This window comes from Cygnus atratus, chromosome 2, assembly GCF_013377495.2.
Source record: "Cygnus atratus isolate AKBS03 ecotype Queensland, Australia chromosome 2, CAtr_DNAZoo_HiC_assembly, whole genome shotgun sequence".
In the NCBI taxonomy this organism is placed as follows: domain Eukaryota; kingdom Metazoa; phylum Chordata; class Aves; order Anseriformes; family Anatidae; genus Cygnus; species Cygnus atratus.
In genome coordinates, this window is record NC_066363.1 from 98046543 (window position 1) to 98066382 (window position 19840).

The following is a 19840-nucleotide window of genomic DNA, read 5'->3' on the forward strand; positions in this document are numbered from 1 at the left end:
TTCCAGCCGTAGACTAAACATATTGCGGTCGCCTATGGCACACATATTTGGCGTGATTAAGGCGAGCTTCGCAAACACGCAGGGAAATTGGGCTTGAACTTTTTTTTTTCAGGCGCAGGAGCGGGTCTGCGTGTGGCGGTGTTGTTGTTGTTGTGCTGTTTTTTGTTTGTTTGTTTGTTTGTTTTTTGGGGGGGCGAGCCATATGGCAGATTGATTCGGTCGGAGGGCTTTCAACTTCCCCAGCGCGGCCGCTGAACGGTATCAAGGCTTTGATGTCTCGGCCGAGGACTTTTTGGCGTTGCGATGGGTCCGTAAATGTTTCAGCAGCGCCATTCGCTCCCCCCCCACCCCCCCAAAAAATAAAAAGAATGAAAAAAAAAAAGGAAAAAGAAGAAAAAGAGAAAGGAAAAGAGAAAAAAATGAAATAATAAAAAAGGAAAAAAAAAGTGAAAAAAAAAAAGAAAAAGGGGAAAAAATGAAAAAAAAGGAAAAATGGGGAAAAAAAGGAAAAAGAATGGGAAAAAAGGAAAAAAAGGGGGAAAAAGGGGGGGAAAAAGGGAAAAGCAAAGTTTCTCCTGAAAATGCATCTGGGGCAGCCCCGCACCTTGCCGGGCGGAGGGAGGGCCGTGGGAAGCGGGTCCGCGGCAGCCCCCCCCCCCCGGCGCCCCCCTCTCCCCCCCGGCACGGGCGCGGGCGGTGCGCGGGGGCGGTCCGCGGGCGCGGGGCGCGGCGGGGGCCGGCGGGGGCCGGCGGGGGCCGGGGGCCGCCCCCGTGGAGCCGCTCGGCGGATCATGTGCAGCTCCTCGCCGCCGCCGCTCGCATGCGGCGCTCGGCTTCACCTTCAGGGCGGCGGGGGGGCTTCCCCGCGGAGGAAAGCGGCCGAGGAGGAGGTGAGGGAGGGTCCCCCGGGGGTGGGGGGCAGCGCCCCTGGGGGAAAAGTTCGCCCCCCCCCCCGGCTTGCACGCGTGGGGTTGGGGTGTCCCCCCCCCCCATCCCCGCTTGCAGTCCCTCGGGTCCAAAATGGGAACTTTTGGGGTGTCGGGGACCGGTGTGGCCGCTGGGGGGGGGCAGGGGGCTCCGTGGGGGCTTTGCACGCTCGGGAGGGGGGCGCTGAGCGCCGTGTTAGCCCGTTAAGAGACAAAGAGCAAATTGCCTTCCCTGAAAGTAAAACGCTGCGGCTAATGAAGGTGGGTGATGGGGCTCCGAGCCCGAGGAGCCGCTTAAATTATTGAGTGTTTTCTTCGCCTTTCTTACTCTTATTATTATTATTTTCCCGATGGTGGTGGCTCGGCGTGCGCGTAAAAACGCCTCGTATTGCGCCCTTGTTCCCGAGTTGCTCGCAGTTGCTGGCAGATAAGTGAGTGCTCCCCATTAAAGAAGTGCACAGTTTATCAAAGGAAGTTGGGGGTGGGTGGGGAGAGAAAACAATTCCTCCCGCATAGACGGCGAGAAGGGCTCGAAGGACGGTGTTCCCGGAGCGATCCTTTCCAGGAGAAGGGAGAAAACAGCCCGGGTGGGGTGGGGGGATTTGATGTGGATGGCAAGAAAAAAAAAAAAAAGAAAAGTGTGGGGGGGGTGGCTTGAGAGGCAAGAAGAATAGAAATAATGCAGTTCCAGACATTTTGTGCTATAAAAGCTTTCCTCCTCCTCCTCCTCGTCCTCCCTCCCCCCGCTCCTATCTTCGGTGCTCATTAGCATCCGGCGGAGTTGCGAGCCTAATGCGAATTAAGCACCCGGGCAAGTTTAGGGAAAGTTTTCTATGGGTAAACTTTGTTCCGGGCGACCAAGGTGGGGGATTAAAGCGGGCGGGTACGTGTGCGGAGGCTTGTGGGGAATGACAGCCAGCCTTTTTTTTTTTTTTTTTTTTCCTTTTTTTGCTCGAAAAAGCAGCTAACCCCCGCAATTAACTGCCGTGGCCGAACCGCGTATTCGAAGCTGGAAAGCGTCGGGTCGGAGCCGGCGCCGTTTATTTATCAGGAACCTTTAATACAGCTGCCGGCAGCAGGCAGGGATCTTCGGGGCAATGCGCATTGTGCGTCCCGAGCCCGGTCCCCGCGTTGCGGCTATGGGCGCTCGACGTGCGAATGTAAAATTTGCTGGGGCTACTTTGGAAAACATTAATTCTGCTCTTTATTTAATCCAGATGCACGGCTCCCCTCCCCGCCCCCCCACCCCCTTTTGCTGCCTTATTGTTGGTTTACGTTTTCTGAAAAGGCGACTGGTGTAACCTGTGGAATTTGAAATGCAAATAAAAGCCTGTGGGAGCTGAGGCAGAACAAATCAGCATTTATAAAGTGAAAAAGATTTAATGTCTTTGAAACCATTGCGAGATTATTTATTTTTTACAAGAACCGAATCGTGACGTCAGGTCGTTTGGGAAAGATTTTTTTTTTTTATTATTTTTTATTTTTTAATGTCTGAAACCCGGGTATGCGGAGTGCTTACAGGAAAAACAGATTACAAGATTAACATCTGTTAACATGATCGTTTATCTCCAGCCAAAAATAGGTCAGGCCTTTCTTAAGGAAACGCGATTGCCGGCCGCATGATTAAATAATGAAATTAGGCTGATGAGTTCATAAATTAACGCGGGTCGGCAGCATCCATAACCTGACCTGTGACAAAAACATGCAAATCGGGGGGGGGGGGGGGGGCGAGGGGGAGCAGCGTAAGGTCAAAGTCCCTTTTTGGGGAGAGACTGGACTCTTTCCTCCTCCTCTTCCTCCCCGCCCGCCCCGGACTGCCTCCCCCCTCCGGGGAGCCCAAGTTCCCTCGGCGGGGAGGGGCGCCGGGGGTGTCACGGCCGGGGGCGGAGGCAGCCCGGAGTGGGGGGGGGACAAGGAGAAGGGGGGACACCGCCCGGTCCCCGCCCGCCCGCGGTCCCCACCCCGCCGGGGCGGCTCCTGAGAGCCCCGAGCCCGCCCCCGGCCCCGCCCGGCCCCGCTGGGGGGGATTTGGGGGCAGGATTTTGGGGGGGGGGTGGTCCGGGCGTGGCGAGGTGCGGCGCTGCCTTCAGCCCCCGGCGCATCCTCCGCCCGGCCTCGTTATTTGCATCCAGGCGCCCTGCAAACGGGAGGAGGAGGAAAAGGAGGACGGGGGGATTGTTGGTTTTTTATTTTATTTTATTATATATATATATGTATATATAAATAAATATATATATATATAACATTATTTGTTTTGGGGAAGTGAATGCAGAAGTACCCTGCCGACACCACCCCCCCCCCCGGGCCCGCAGCGAGGGTCCCCCCCGCGCATTGGCGCTGTGCCACCGGCTGTATTTCACGCTCGCTGCGCTAAATGAGTTAGCAGCGAGAGGGTTTTTCATTAACTCGGCTTGGCAACCATCCTTTGGTTGCCCCCCCCCAAAAAAAAAAAAGCAGAGTTTTAGGTGCAGGTGTGTGCGTGCGTGCGGGGATGTGGGTGCTGCACCAAGGCAGGTGTGTGCACACGCATGCGTGTGAGGTCAGGGATCGCAGCTGTGCTCCCTCCGGGCAGCCCCCCAAGCTCCTCAGGCTTGCTGCTGCTGGGGGGCAGCAGGTCGGGAATAACTGTATTGCAAGAGGTCTTGGGTGTTTTTGCGGAAAAGCAGCGTTTGGAGCAAGGTTTTCATCAAGGTGGGGAGCGTTTGGGGAGTTTTGCTCATGCAACGAGGTGTGGTGACTGGCATGGAAGAGCGGTGAGTGCTGCCGCTTTGTTTTCCACCAATGCATCCTTTGGCTCTGTCTCTACAAACCCAATGTTGGCTGTCCCCTCCCTGCACACCTGGACCTGCCAGGGATGATCACTGGGATTTTAGGGAGCTTTCTGCCCTGTGAAGCTGGCGGCCGAAGTTGTGCGGGAACACCTGTGGCGTAAGGAGCCCTACGGTTGGGTTGTTCAAGGGGACATCTTCAGTTTCACAGGAGTAACCTCCATAGCCATCGTGAGTGAGCTCTGTGTCGCCAAGTGATTTTGCGGAGGGCTGGTTCACTTCGTGTGACGGGCACTGTGCACGCCGTTACCGGTGCCTGGTGTGAAATACTGCTCAGATCTCACTGATAATTCTTGTCTGGGCCTCATTGTCAAGTCTCCAGTACCTTTAAAGCCCAGTGACGTAGGAGGGGTACCTAGTTAGTATTGTGTGGCCTGTGTGAACAATAGGGCATTATTTACCACCCCCCTGAGGCCCCCAAACTGTTAGTTGAATATGTAGGGATAATACAAAAGGAGGGGAAAAAAAAAAAAAAGGAAATATTATATTAAGCAGCAGTGGGAATAACATTGTTTTAAAGCAGGGAATGATGTAACAGGTTATCCAAAACATGCTTAAAGAAGGGAGTGGTGTTTGTGAACATGGCTCCTATCTAGGCGCAGCATGAGGTCAATTGCTGGCCGCGACTAAAACAATATGCATCCAGAGCTGCATGCCGTCCCTCCGTAAATATGTGCAGCTATTTCTCTGCACATCACAGAAAAGAAAACAGTTTACATCACTAAGATGAAAGCTACCTATTGTTACTTGCCAGTGACCTCAGTAACAGTGTCGCTGGCTGGGATGGAGCGAGGAGGTGACATTTAACTTTCGGAGATTAAAGTTTTCCTGTGACAGTGACTAATGTCTTTGCTTTAAAAATCAGGCTCATCATATGTTTTTATAGTTGGTCATAGTATCGTGCTGTCACTGAGATTTAATAATGCCAATTATCAGCACAAAAGTACTCATCGGAAAGGTGAAAAGGGTTGTGCCATCCTCTGAACCTCTGCCTGTCCAACTGCCAATAAGTGCAGTCACCCTTCATTTTAGCACACAAAGATGTTTAAGACTTGATGTTTTACACGTCTGCTCAGGAAGCAGGGACGTTTTCTTCAACTGACTGAAAATCTGAATACGCTTTAAAACGCGCCTTGATGTGGGTGCTTGCGTAGCTGATGCCATAGGGGACAGCCCAGAACAGCGTAGCTGGATGAACGATGTAGTCACGAACTGCTGCAAACTTTGGGTGGTCTACTTATTTGGGTTTGTTTTTAAGGGCTTTACGTGCAGGTGACTTCAACAGCTACCTGTTGTTACCTGTGATACTGCCTGGTGGGCTTTACCTTGAGATCTTACCTAGCGAGGGGTGGATTCTATATTTAGCGCGGTCCAAATCCAGTCAAATCAGTAACAACTTTGAAAGACCTCGCTTCTGAAAATGCCTAAATTCATGCTTAACCAAGTACTTCTGTGACTTCTTTGGGAGTGCACACTGTCTGCAGAAAGAGCAAACGCGTAAGCCTTTGTGAGACCAGTGACAAAGTCTGCATATGAATACTCAAACTGGAAGGCTGGGTTTGACTGTCTTGTTTCTTAAAGTCATCAAAATAGAAAGCTGAAATACAAAGTGATTGCATTTTACAGGAAGTAACTTGTCTGAGCTCGCTAAATTTACAAGTAAAATGTGCCTGTTTAAATTTTTGAGACACAAGTATGACTTTGTAGATACACACCTTTTAAGCCTGAATGGGCACTAGATTTTTGCACAGAAAGAGAAGTTGAGGAAATGGACTGCTGTTTTTCCTGATTATGTGGTGTTCCTCTGTTGGGTAAGAGCATGTACAACCTCCCCATAAATTGACTTGCTGCTTGTGGGCGCAGTGCTGTCCCCTAATGAGCATGCTTGCCACTCCCTTTGACTACTGGGAGTTGCATGAGGGTTTCTCAGGGTGGAATTAGAGTTTCTGTATTTCAATAGCAGAGCCTGAAATCCTTAAGAATATTGATGCTTAATCAGCTAAAACTTACTTTGGTGTTCTTTTTTTCTTATTATTCTTTTTCTCCGTAGCCATAAACTTCATCTGGATAATTAATCACAGCATTGCAAGAAAGCAGCCAAAAAAAAAAAAAGTCACATTTATTTGATTAGATATCTGCAACATAAATATTTGAACCTTGGAGCAACATTGCGTTTTTGAAAGCAGACATCTTACATGCTGCGAATGTTTATACGTTTCAGTGCTAGGATAAAGCTGTTATGACTCAGTCACTTAAGGCAAAATTCTGATTTTCGGTTACCCCCTGTAACTGCACAGTAACTGGGGGGGCATCACCCGCACAGTGCTTTGGAGTTAGTACATAACGAATGGCAGCTTTCTTGTTTGTAACTTGTACATGAGAAGTAAGTGAGACTTCCTTTCCTTTCCCAGCAGAAGCGATTCTAGTAAATGTTATGGTAGGGAGCCTGCGTTAAAACATGCTAGTGGGTTATGGTCCAGGTAGTTACCATTGCCATAGCTTTCATTAGGATGATGACTTCATTGCAAATGTTTACTTTCATTACCCAACTGTTAGTCAGCAAATGTTCTGTCTCTTGATCTGCTGAACCTGCTTTGCTATTTGAAGCTGTTGAGCTTTGTGTTGTGTGGTGTTTTTTGTTGTTTTTTTTTTTTTTTGATGCAATGATTGCTCAACGTTGATTATTCATTTTTTGATGTTGTTTACATCTTGGTTATCTGTAGAGCCGCATCAACGCTGTTACATGTTTCATGTTAGCAGTTTCTCTTTGCATTCCAGAAACTGTATTACGGCAACACTTCTTATGCAAACAGACTCAGGGAATTAAGCATATGTTTGGAGGTTAAATTAGCGCATGGATGGACAGTGCTTGTATCTCTTAAGTTGCAGCCAAACTATTTATTGCCTAATAAGTTCTAGCAGGTATTTTATAGCAGTAGCACTTGGCTACTGTGAGATAATACGTTTGTTTACTGCTCCTGAGTCGTGTGCTAACGTTGTGAATAGCATGTGGTGCAGGGGCACTGGGAAGGCAGCTATTTTTGTGGTGATGAAGTCTAACGTTCAGGTTTGTTAATGAAGATGGTGCGCTGAGCTGCTGTAAACCTTACGGTATGGAAGCACAGAGGCTTTTACTGGGGATTCACAGTTGCTTACATTTGGATGACTTATTAAAATTCCCTTTTGCTCATCGTTCATTGAAACGATTGCTTTTGGAAAGGAGTTCAATTCGTATCAGCAGGTCATTGTGTAGCTTAACACTTGTTCCACAAAATCCACGTTTCATTATAGGCAGTGGCGGAAGCCATAGGCCAGGCATTGCTGTTGCACAACTGTCGTAAAGCCAAGGTAACTTTAGTAGAGTTGGGCTGAATATACAGGGCTGTGTGTGGGGATGAATTTAGCACACAGCACTTAGCTCCTAATTAAAGCTTATAGCATTACATCAGTAATCAGGGCACTCTTAGAATCTCTAAGAAATTACTTTTTTCTTTGTTTGCTCTTCTCCATTTTCTTGCTTACTGTCTCGCCATCCGGCGTTGGGAGCTTGCCTCCCCATGCTATGGCTGTCATATTTACGTCTTGGAGAAAATGTGTTCCAGCAGTCTACTCCAAATTGCAAAGCAGGATAATTTTGTGGCTCCCCAAATCTTTAAGGACAGTTTCTAAAATGATCTAGCTTTTAATCTTCTTTTCAAAGTAAAATAGAAACTACAAAGCACATGTAATTACAATTTGTGGCTATTTTTAGCATTCTGACATGTTTAGTTTATACTGAAATGATAAAAACAAATACTCAGCACCCGGGGTAGGCAGACAGTTTTCAAACCCAACAGCATCCGCTCCATCTACACTGTGTGTTGTTTCATACATGTTTGCTTTGGTTTTTTTTTTTTTTTTTTTTTTGGTTGGGAGTCTGACAAAACTGCATGTTTCAGTACATTACAGAGGGATGCAGAGAAAACGAGAGCTCTGTGCATCGGGTAGTTCCGGTTTGGAGTGTTTTGCTGAAAATCAGATCATATGTCAGTGAGTTTTAATGTATTCCAAACACACACATGCTTTTCTTTTCCATCAGGTAGAATAAAGGAAGAACAGTGAGTTGGCTTGCTGCTATTTTCACGCTGTGCGGAAATGTTCATGTTGGTTTGTTGCAGTGATAAAGTTGCCTCAGAAGTATTTTTTTTTTAATTTTATTTTTTTTAACAAGATGGTGATCAGTGAAGTGGCATTCATTTTCAGGAAATAGACTGGTAGAAACAGAGGTGCTCACAAGTGCTTTAGTCATAACTGTAGTCTAGTTTTAAAAATAATGTTTATTCATTAACAATAGGTTGGGGAAAGAAATTATCCTTTTTTTTTTTTAAAGGGCAGTGTGTGTTCAGTCACCATGTGGTAGTATTTAACCCATATTGTCTGAACTGGCAACAAGTTGCATTTATGCTCTGACTTGTTTTAGCGTTTAGACTGTTCTTTTTCTCATATCTAGTACAATAAATGATGCATTTAAAGTTGTGCAATGTAACTATGTCTTTTGCTATTTTGCCTCATTGTTATAATGATACCAGGTTCATGAGTAAGTGATTTTTTTTTTTTCCTCCTGAAATAACTTCTTAAGAAATAGTTGAGCTCTGAATGTTGAAATGATTTGCGGGAAGAGTTACGAACAATAGCCTGTGGCACGACATGCTGTAAAGAATTGCGGGGCAAAGTGTTACTCTGCTGGCTGAAACTAGAGCTGCTCCTTTGATAGCTGAGGATGTGCTTGGAAAGACTCCCCCCCCCCCCCCCCCCCCCCCCGTACAGTCTCACAGAAGTTGCTTATTTGCCAGTTTTAGTAGATGCGCTCTGTCTTCCCTTGCAGTAGACTGTGAGGCATCCACATTGGTGTGCTGGTACCAGTATCGGCAGCCACAAGTATGATAAAACCATGATGAATCAGGCAGCTGAAGGATTGACTTAAACCGTGCAATTAGGGAAACGAGGTCATTTATTTTCCCTTTGGATTTCAAGCCCCTAGTGGTTGTTTTTTCAAACTTTCTTTCTCTGTGCAGTCATAGGTATGGACATCTCTGGGGCTTCAGGAGTTCAGGCTCTACTGGGGAGCACCGAGATATGCAGTTAGCTGCACTCAGTGTGTTGTGTGAGAACTTTCAAAACTCATTGGTGCTCCTCGGTGAGATACCAGTTGCTCACCATCTGTCTCCTAAAGCCGTTTCTTTTAACCTTGGAATACAAAAATATTTCAACAAGGTTATTAACTTGTTTGTGCAAAGTGTTTATAATAGTACCAAAAAACTGCTAAGCTTCTTCCAGTTTGAACGTGGTGTTTGAATACTAATTTATAACAATTAGAAATGTCTAACGTTGTAATTTACAGAAGTTGAAAGGAGCATTAAACACTACCCTTCCAACATTAAATGTAGCTTTTCTTCCAGTATGTAGCTGCTTGCATGAAACCAAGGGTCTGTCTTCCAGATTGTTGTGCTATCACGTTAACGTATTCTTGAATAAACTACCAGTCTTGTAAATTATCACGTCAGCTCCTTTGCGACATCCTGTGTATAACTGTACCTTTAGTTGATTAACACAATACTTTCTTGATACTGTTTTAAACAACTCTGTGAAAGCTTATTTTAAGAGCACTTTAGAGAAGTGTTTTCATCAATGCTGAGAAATGCTGCAAGAAATCTATAAATACATACTTCAATTAGGCTTGCTCTGTTTGTCTTTTTCTTACTTTTCCCCCAGCTGAATTTTACCTCTGTAATGAATGCTGTGATCTTCAATGCATAATTTATATTGACATTAATAATGATACTTGGAGAATCTTCTAATGCCGGTTTGAGAAAACATTACAGTTTATGTTGTTAACCCTCATCCCATTAAATCTGAACTGATTTTAGTAGAAAGAGCAATGACTATTGATGATAGGAGGAAATAATTCACTTCTTCTCCTTGTAGCAAACATATTAGAGAGTTCGTGTTATCATGAGTGGTACATACCAGGTGTCAAGTGACATGCCAGGCACACAGCTTTGCTTCTGAATGACTCCTTCCAATTAGAAAGTAATGGCTTTAAAGGGATAAAGCTGGTAATCGGAGTCTCTCAGTGCTCCAATGCTGGTATGTGTGCATTTGCAAATGTTATTTGTTTATCTACTTTTCTGATGAATTGCAAAAGTTTTGGTAACCTTGGGTGAATTTAGAGGGGAAAATACTATGTGGAAATTGTGGGATTAATGGTTTAGCAGTTGGGATTAAAAATAGTCTTAGCAAATTACCCTGTTGATACTGAAGCCAGAATCTGTTAATGGGGTTACAAGCAGATTGGTTTATCAGTCAGTTATTTTCTAGGTTGATTAGGGATTATAGGTCACCATGTATTTCTATCACAAAAGTAAGCAGTGCAAAAGGCTAGGATTGCTAATGTTTCATTTCAGTTTCACATGCTTAAAAGCCAAGCGTCTGGAGCTCGAAAGTGTCTTCTGGAGTGTGTTGCCCAGATTTTGGTGTTCTGAAGTGGGTTTCCAAGGCACCTGGGTGTTGTAAAGTGGTGACTTGGCTTGTTTAGGGTCTGAAAAACAAAGCTAAGATACTAAGGCAGTCGATGAACCTTGCAGGCTATTAAGAGCTGGACTTGAAAAACCAGTAAATTTAATAAATGAAATGTTTGTTGTTATGTTCCTTGTTGCTTCAGTGAAGAACCTAGGGCACTTTATAAGTCATGATAATATATGTGATGTAGGAGGATGAGGCATGATCGTGGGATAGTTAAGTTGTGGACACCCTGTAGTGATCACTGGCCTTCCCCCTTTTTGAACAGCGGTAAAGATAAGATTAGTCCCTCCTTGGAGTTACTCAAAAGCTGCCTGGACATGGTCCTGGGTAACCTGCTCTGGTCTTGCTTGAGCAGGGAGCTGGACCAGATGGCATCCAGAGGTCCCTGCCAGCCTCAGTCATTCTGAGATGGCACAGGAGCTGCAGTGTGCAATAGATTGATGACTTGTTTTCTGTCCTATTCTAACTTGCAAACAAACTGCTTTCCTGTGTAACAAAATGTTGTAGCTGCCACCTGTATGTTGCAGGTCACATGTTCGCCTCTGAGCTAAGCAGAAAACTGCAAACCAGAGCATTCCCTCAGAGACTTCCTAAAAAATGAGAGCTGTGATGGAGTCCTTTAGATATTAATCTTATCAATGCTATCTAGCTTGGGAGGTTCTGTGGCCTTCACACCCTTTGCTACAGTGTCCTGGTGTTAAGCTTGAGATAACCTAGTGACATTTATTGGCTTATCAATACTTGCTGAGTGAAATGGAGTCAGATGACAGATGAAGACTTCCATAACTTTACAGCTAGATCTCGGGCATTGGAGAAGATTGGTGGTGTGACTCGCCAAGGCTTGTATTTCTGGCCTGGAGAGAAAGGCAGATGGTTATTCTCTTAATATGGCTCTTCTGGGTCTGTGTGAGAGTATTGTGCTCCGAGAGGATGGGAGATCGGAGAGAAAGCATGGTGAACATGGTCAAGGATGAGGGGTACAGGGCAATGGCAGGGTCAAGAAGTTTGTCTGAAGTTTGCTTCAAGGCCTCTGTCTTCCAGGTCCTTGTGCCGACCAGCATAGGTTACTCTGCAGCAAGTAGGGACCTTCCAGCATTCCTGCTGGTAGGGTTGGGAACATGGCCATCTGGACTGGTATTTCCCTTACACAAGGAAGAAAACATGACTCAGGGGAGTCTATGCCCTTTGTCCTACCCATGGAGGACACACACTGTCTTAAACGCTTTCCAACATTTAAGAAAAAAGGACATGGTGATCAGAAGTGCAAGTCTGACAGCAAAGAAGATGCTAGACGTGAAACAGATTGATATTGTTCTTACAAAACCATTTCAGTCTGCTTTGTTGAGTATACTTTACGTTTTGGAGAAGAGAACAGTAGGGCTGAGATCCCACTTTGTCATTCTAATATCCAAACTGAAGTTTTCAGTTTTAATTTTCTCAGTAATCTGTTTAAAAAAATAAGATATCTATGTAGGCATAGGGGTACATGAATGTGGAAAAAAATGTATGAGAAGTGATTTTGAAGAGTAATAAAAATGCTCTTTATACAGTTACCTCTGCTTTATTTGCATGACATGGGAGTCTGATGGGTTTTAACTGGTGTAACTTAGTTTTCTCATGGAGTCTTACAGCCACTCAGAGAACTTTGCTGAGGAATAGATGCACAAAGTTACTTCTTGTGGGATTCTACCCACAAGGTTATACCTTGTGTTTGGGACAGCAGAGCTGTGCAAGGAGTAGCTGGTTGACTTGTAAAGATCTCTCAACCATTTCACAACTGGCATCAGCGTTGGTTTCTGTAGAGAAACTGGAGGTGGTACGGGCAGCATCTGCTCTAAGAGCGTAAGGAAAACAGAAAACCAGCTGTGAGGATCTGAACACAACCTTGAAGGAAAAGGGGTATACAACAAAACTACAGAAATAAGGGGGGGGAGCGGGGGGAGAAGAGGTAGAGGGAAGGGTGTTTCAGGAGGATCCATGGATGTCCAGGAAGACTGGAGTGGTGGAGAACCACTTTCTCCCATGCCTATGGACACTTGGTTTCTGTAGATGAGTTTCGGTATTATTTGTTTCCTCAGAAATCTTCATAGCACGAATCTGTGTTTATTTGTGTTACGGTAGTAGAAGTATCACTGCCCCTTGGTGATGTTTTTTCTTTGTAAGCAGAGAGGATAAGGTGACGACTGGAGCCCCTCCAGTCCAGAGTCACTGGATGTCACTGCCTGGGATGACTTAAAATGGTCTGACTGAAATCTTCTTTATTTCCCTTGGCACTGGCCTGCCTGGTTGCCTCCACCATCCTGCAGCCGCATGGGAAGGAGGCAGGGCATGTGAAGAGCCGTGTAGGAGATGTCTGGTGTTCGTGCAGTGCCTAGCACTGGGTGGTCCTGCTCTGTCACCAGGGGTGTCCTGGGAAGAATTACAGTGCAAATAATTGTAGGGGGTGAGGAGAGGAGTTCTTAAGCAGAAGGGGAGGTGGCTGGCCAAGCATGTGTGCCTGCCTGTGCGAGAAGTAGCTGGAGTTTTCTTTTGCACAGCTACTTTAAGGGACTTAGGAATTGGTTCCCATTGCACTGCTCGTCGTCTATCCTTCTCCTGCCTCTGTGTCCCCCAGACCTGCTTTGCTCTGTGATCCCTGTCTCCTGGCTGCTGCGCACTTCTGAACTTGATCTGGTGCCGACGTTTAGAACCCAAATGTGGCAGGGACTTGGGATGAGTGGGTGGACGTGGCATGCTGAGCATGTGAGGTTTTTGCGGGAGGAATATGAAGTGGAGCAGGTTTGTGTTCAGGATGAGGACAGGAGCGATCCGAGTGTTGCAAGGGGACCACGAGAAGAATGGGGCTATGCTGGGAACGTGGGGTGTTGGCTGGGAGGGCGGCGGGCGGGCTGCTGACAGGCACCCAAGCCTAATCGATATTTAGCACTGGCAGCAAACTTAAAGAAAAGAAACCAAGAAATTCCTGAGAACGAAGAGAATTTGTTGGAACTAGCTAGGTTTGTGAAAGATGCGTGCCAGCAAAATCAGCCATTAAAAATATATATATGTATTGAAGCCTGTTGTTCATACCTCATCTTTTTTGTGAATACTTATGAATCTGATGAAAGTGCACATTTTCTAGATGTGGCCTTTACTGCTATGACTTCAACTCTGATTACTTTTACAAAGAATGTGCTGGATATAATGTTTCCGATCTGTTAGAAAGGAGTAATAACCTAATGGTTTGAGCATTTTAAGGGGGTTAAAATGAAGACACACAGCACTTTCTTCTTCCAAGCTTCTCTAGTTTTGATAGTTCTTCTTGCTAACAGTCATTCTATAAATCAAACCACAGCATGATGATCAGGTAAAGGTGTGTGGAAACATGCCAGGCATTTGTTTTTATCTGACACAAACTCAGTGGTTTAGGCTTACAAAAGATGATGATTTATCAGGGCATTATAATTATAACTATTGTCATACGGTGGCACCCAGTAGCAGTGATTATCTGTTTCTGTTGTTCCCAGGATGTGTACGAACACACAGTAAGAATCAGTCCCTGGGCTCGATTGTATCTTATTTGTGTACATGTGGTTGTATGGATCCATTAATGAGTCATTAAAATTCCTCAAAGCATATCTGCTGTCAAGTTAAATGCTAATAAATGTCAGTTAATTATCATAGCCCTCTTCACAATAATAAGTTATTAGAATTAAATTTACTGTGCGTTTTACTAGAGAAAGGGGAAGCCAACTTCAGCATTTGATCCCCAGCTGGCATTTGAATGCGTATACACAATATGTAGCAATAATTTGCCAACAGTCTTTCTGGTAGCGAATGCTGCTGCCTGTGTGTTCATGCTCTGGAAACACTGCATTTTTCCTCTCCTCCAAAAACCTGGCTGGTGTCTGTGCAGGGACCATGGGCCACATCCAGTTCTTCCCAAAGCTTCCAGGAAAACTCTGCGGGGGCCCAGAAATGGGAGTAATGCCAGCACGCCTGGTTTGTCCCAGAGGTTAGGGACCAGGAAAAACAAAGGTGGTTCATCTGTACGCTAGCCCACTTTGTATCAGTGGGGTAGTAGTGACAAAATGACAGAGAAAAGTCAAGTAAGATGAGAGCAACCACAAAGGAAAAAGTTTGGCATGACACGTAGCATGGATATCTTCGTATGGGTGCAATGCTTGCCCGTGGGGTAAGGTATTGTTTATGCAACTTTCCCCTTAGTGCAAAGATGCTCTGCTTTTTCAAACAGCAGTGTCAATGCTTTGGTTTTGGTCATGCAGCTTATCAGTAAGAGCTGTATGGCATAGTGAATATGCAGAGATACAAAGCTCACATTTATGTGTTTTCTGAGCAGTGCAGTGCAGCTGGGAGTAAAGTGGTGCCATATCCCATGGACATGTAAATGGCTTTGTAGTTTCTTGGGTATGCTGGTTAGAAAATGATACAAATTCCTTCGCTTTAGGAACTTGTATCATTTTGGCCCCTGGAGACTAACACTTTGAATTTCACTGGGGTTTCTCCCCTGGCTTCAGTCACATTAATTTAAACTTACGTCAGCATACGTGAGACCAGAGGTTGGTATTCAGCATGCTAAATATGCGCTGTGGCATAGAAAGTGTAGCAGGATGGAAGGAGAATCAGCTAACAGAGGGAGAGACGCTAATGGAGTATCTCCTGTGCCTCTGTGCTTTACTTCAACCCCTGTTCTTCCTGAGTCATGTTTAGTCCTAGCACAGGTAGATACAGCCTACACCAACTCCCTCTGGGTCACAGAACAGGGTCGTTTGTCTCATTTTCTGACTGTTTTTCTTGGTAACCCAACCTGCTGTGTAGGCTGGTGATGAATTCATTGCTTTTGTGTAGTCTCATACGCTCCTGTGTGTGTGCACACAGACACACACATGCACTGATACAAAATAAAATCTTCAAAGCCCTCACTGAATAATCTTTCCTGACATCAGTGAGCGCTTATTACTCATCTGAGGAGTCTCGCTGACCTCAGAGACACTTTCTCATGAGTAAGAGTTTACCAGTGTTAGCAATGGTTTCCCAGTCTGGCCCCGCTGACTGGTGTTATTACTCATTCTAAGCGTGGCATTTCTTTTGGAGACAAAACCAAGTGCTGGTGGTACCAGGTAGTGATTTGAAAAATGTGAAATTGTTGTTTTCACTTCTGTTATTGATGCTGGCAACCTATTTTAAACCAGGCAAACATAGTACCTATAGCCCTGTAGGTAAAAATGCCTCCTTGGTAGCGCAGCATCATGTAGAACACTTCATCTTTGTGACAGCACATTGTGATGCGTTTTTGTCCCCCTGCCTCCTGTTCATCCTGGTGGACTCAGTTCTCTGTGATGAATTGCCATCACTACCCACTGAAGTGGAGGTTTCGGGGGTGCAAGTCTGGCTAAGTTGGTGCTCTGCATGTACGGGACATGCACATGTGAGTCCTGTGAATGTCTTTGTTTAAACTACAGGTCCATTGTTAAGGGCAAAGTGGCATGTGGCTTGGTAAGTAAGGGGAAAATGAACGCAATGTTATTGTTGTTATGACATCTTTAGGCTGATACAGAGGTTCTGTTTTCTTTACTTCCTCAAATATGCCAAAAGATGCCTGGCTAAGTGTTGTTTAAGAAAATACACTTTCTTGACAGAATAGCAGTGTGTGATACATTTAATGGCAAAGGCAAGAATGCAACTTTATTAACAGTCACTTAAGAATACAGCAGTTTTTCAGTATTTCTGCTTTTCTTATCTTGGTAAAGAGCAAATGATCCCCCCTCCCTCCCCTCCCTTCTGGTTTTGCGGAAGTAGGTTGTTGCTAATCCTCTATACTTCTGAGGTTATACATTAGCAAGGACCGTATTATTAACCCTTGCACGTTCATTGTTTGGAATATAGGCATATACTATGCTTACACACATGGAAAAAAAAGGTCACAAGATTTATTCTAAAGCTAGAAAGGTGGATATGTGGTGCTGGCAATAACCAGAGTGTACCCTAAGGCATCCTTACATTGCCAGTTGGGATTTGAGCTTTTATACAAGTAAATTTTATTGTCTAGGTTAAAAGCCAAATTCATTGAACCAAATTAATCTCTGGTTCATTTCCAGTGTTGGCAGAGTTTAACCAGGGACAAATGTAGCCGTTTGGTTAAACATTAAAGGATGTTATTGATTTGATATTTTAAACTAATATTAGAGTAAGCTCAAAATTTAAATATGTTTTGAAGTTTTTCTGTGGGGTTGCTGTGCTGCCAATATTAAAATGGATTTACTTTTTTTTTTTTTTTTTTTTTAAACCAACATACTTGCCATGAGTACAAAGCTTGTAATTTAACACCCGTCCTTGATCTGGCAAGCTGATCCATCTAGGCAGATGCTAGTGGCCACTTGGAAACCTATTGAACTGATGGCAAAGAGTTGCTCGTGTGGGTCAGTCTGTACAACTGGGGGGTTAGTTTCAGAGGCAATTAACGATTCACTGTTGCCTAAATTTAGAGCTCAAATAATTGCTCCGTTTATATAAGAGGAGAAACGCTGCCTTTATTTGAAATGCTCATAACAAGGGTAAAAACACAGGTAATGTACCTTACATTTCAGGGAAAACAGTTTGGCTGTTTACTGCATGGAGATGCTATGTTTGCGTATCAACATAACCCAGCCATTAGTTTACGGATTGAGAATCCTCCTGGAAATGCCACAAGTCCATAGTGCCCCGAGTGCTGTGCTTAGCAGTTGAAGCTCAGATGTAGTTTCCAGATCTATGAAGTGTCTGAACTTTTGCAGCTCCCTGCTGGCTGCGTTTTTCCAGGGCGCTCAGGCGCTTGGTGCTCTTCCCCAAGTCAGCTGTAATTTATGCTCAGTCAGAAGAGTCTCAGGCAGCCCAAATGATAGCATTGCAATTATCCTCAGAGACACTGTCAGCTTCAAGACAGCAGCTGCCGGAGCGGTTTATGCCTGTCCAAGTTAAAGGCATGGTTATGTACATGATGCTGGTCGGGGCTCAGGTCTGGGCTGGGGACCTGCAGGCTGGGAATGTGCTCCTGCAACAGGTGTGGAGTTGGGAAACCAAGTCACAGGCAGGAGTGGGTTTTGTCGTCTGTTTTTCTAAAAGCAATGAGGAGAAAGTGGGAAAAAAAAGATTCAGGAAAGCTAAAATGTTGACATGAGTAAATGAGACAGGCAACGATTTAAATGATCTCCCTGCTAACCACCTGGGTAAGATTTTCCCCCTTGCTCCTTGTGTCCCATCGTGGCAGCACGAGGGGTTGAGCAGGGAAGCACACCGCTGTCAAGCCACCCCATTCCACACCCTGAGCTCTTGTGCTGCAACCCCTATACGGATGTCTTTTGGCCAAAAATTTCCCTCTGGTATCATTTTAAGAAGCGTGTTTTGACAGTGCCGGCTTGCATATGCTCTTAGAGGGAGTCACTGCAGGTGTCACTGCAGATAAGACTCTTCTCTGGTGTGCAGTTAGTTGGAAGACTCCAAGACAAATTAATCAGGGAGAATTACTTTTTTAAGAAGAGCAACTACTCTTCTTCCTGAAAACAGCATAAATGTTAGGAAATGATGTATCAATGTTGGCTTTACCTCTGGGGAGTCTATTTGTTTTAATGACATGTTTGTTTTATACGGTTCCAGGTGAAGGAAGACATATTTGCTAATAAAAAAGGTTTTGGTTAATCCAAAATGGTGGTGTAATGTTTGCAAAGGAGTACTCACTACAGTGTCAAGTACACTTGTTATACCCAAACCTTGCTACTTTTTCATTGATGAGGGGGTTTACTTAGCTCTGTGGTCTGAGTAGGAATGTGCAAATGCTAAGCTCATAAGCAAGGCTGATATACTCACTAGATCACTTTAGAGACACATGAACAGGAAATATTCCTCATTATGTAAAAGGAGAAAATGTTCTGGGATTGAAAGTAAAGTTCAAACACCAAGGTCATCTTCAGAGAATAAAAAAAACACCCTCTTACCCAGTCAAAAGTAGAAGCGTGTGGTTTTCGTTTGTCTGTTCGTATTTTTTCTAACTGCTATGGTGTACGCGCTTGGGCACAGAAATGATGCCTTACCATGGCTGTTGGCGGACAGATGACCTTCCCAGAGGTCCTGGGCTGGGTTGGTTCTTCAGCCTGTTTTAGTCGTCCTTTCAGGAAAGAGATTGTATGAAATAGCTGAATCAATATTAAGAGGTTTTTGTTTGTTTGTTTTTCCTAATCTATCCACATTGTTTCTTTTGTGGTTTTGACACCCATGTCTGTGAAGACTGTATCTGCTGAGAGATTTCATTAACACACGAGGTGTTCTATGTAACTTCACAAGGGGGAGGAGGAGAGGATTTGGCTGGGATGTAGCAATTAGCAAGTATGCTCAAGTGTGGTAAGGCCAAGTTGATGCAATTACCAGAGTGCAGTCAGACTGGGTTGTCCCGTGCTTGTTACTCTTCCTCTGGTTACTGACACTGGGACTCCGGTGGCATTGGCTGGTGAGGCATCCCGTAGTGTAGCAGGGCATCTGTGTGTATGAGCCAGCTCATACAGTTCATTATCTTACCGATTCAATAATTTGGAGCCGTATTACAGCATAACAAAAGGAGTTTGCCTACTTCTTCAGATTAGCAAGATCTGTCTTTTAAGACAGGATTAAAATGTAATCATTCTGTATTTATATAACAATCACTTGGATTGGTGTATGCTAGGTAGTTTATATAAACTTTTCTTTAGGATTGTTTCTAGTTATTTCATTTCTAAAAGCTATTAGGTGGCTGAGAAATTGGTGGGTGTTTTTTTAATATAACTTGAATATAAGTGTGTGGCTTTTTTTTTCTTTTTATTCTTTTTTTACTCTGTGTATAGGATTTTCTTACTCTGTGCAGTTGTGCAACCTAGAAGGCATTTGAAGTGACTCAAAATCAGTAGATTTTGGTGCAGGCTGTCCTTGAATTGTGTCTAGAGATTGTGTGCCTCATACTATAAGGATTTCTTATCCATCCTTGTAAGTCCAGCGGGTCAGGCTCCTTGGGCAACCAAATCCCATGTAAGAGAGCCACTGTCCCTCACTGTGTTGTGTCTTAGTTTGTCACGGCAGATCACAATGTGGGGCAGAGGAGGAAGTAGTGATATGGGGACCTTCATGCCATAGCTCCTGGGAAGGAGAAGAAGGCAGGGGTATGGTGTGGAAGTGGTGGCTCACCTCTGCTGGATATGTTCAGATGGTTTTGTTCGAGTTGAGGAGAGCTTTGAAGTCTTCTGATGGAAACACTTCCTCCTCGCCCCCTGTCTTCACTGTCAGGTGGCTGGGTTTTTCTACCTACACTTTACCAGAAGTGTAGGTTTAGCTGCCATGCTTTACAAGAAGAAAATGTTTCCTGTTGAAAACAGAAATTACGTACAGAAACATGTGTTTGATTTCTCAATTCTGAGTGTCTGTTCTCTATCAGAAAAAAAGTTTTTTTTTTTTTTTCTTGTTCCACTCATTCAGTTTTAAAGAAAAAGATTCAAATTACATTATTCAAGACTATGTAAAACATTT

At 44.6% G+C, this 19840-nt stretch overlaps 1 protein-coding gene across 1 annotated transcript in view; it reads left to right on the forward strand.

Annotated features, from left to right (window-relative positions):
• The first annotated feature begins 748 nt into the window (after nucleotides 1-748).
• ZNF516 (zinc finger protein 516) overlaps nucleotides 749-19840 on the forward strand; it is a 101978-nt gene continuing 82886 nt past the window's right edge. The window contains exon 1 of the mRNA XM_035550558.2: nucleotides 749-890. The gene's annotated coding sequence lies outside the window, so the exon portion shown is untranslated. The remainder of the gene's footprint in view (nucleotides 891-19840) is intronic.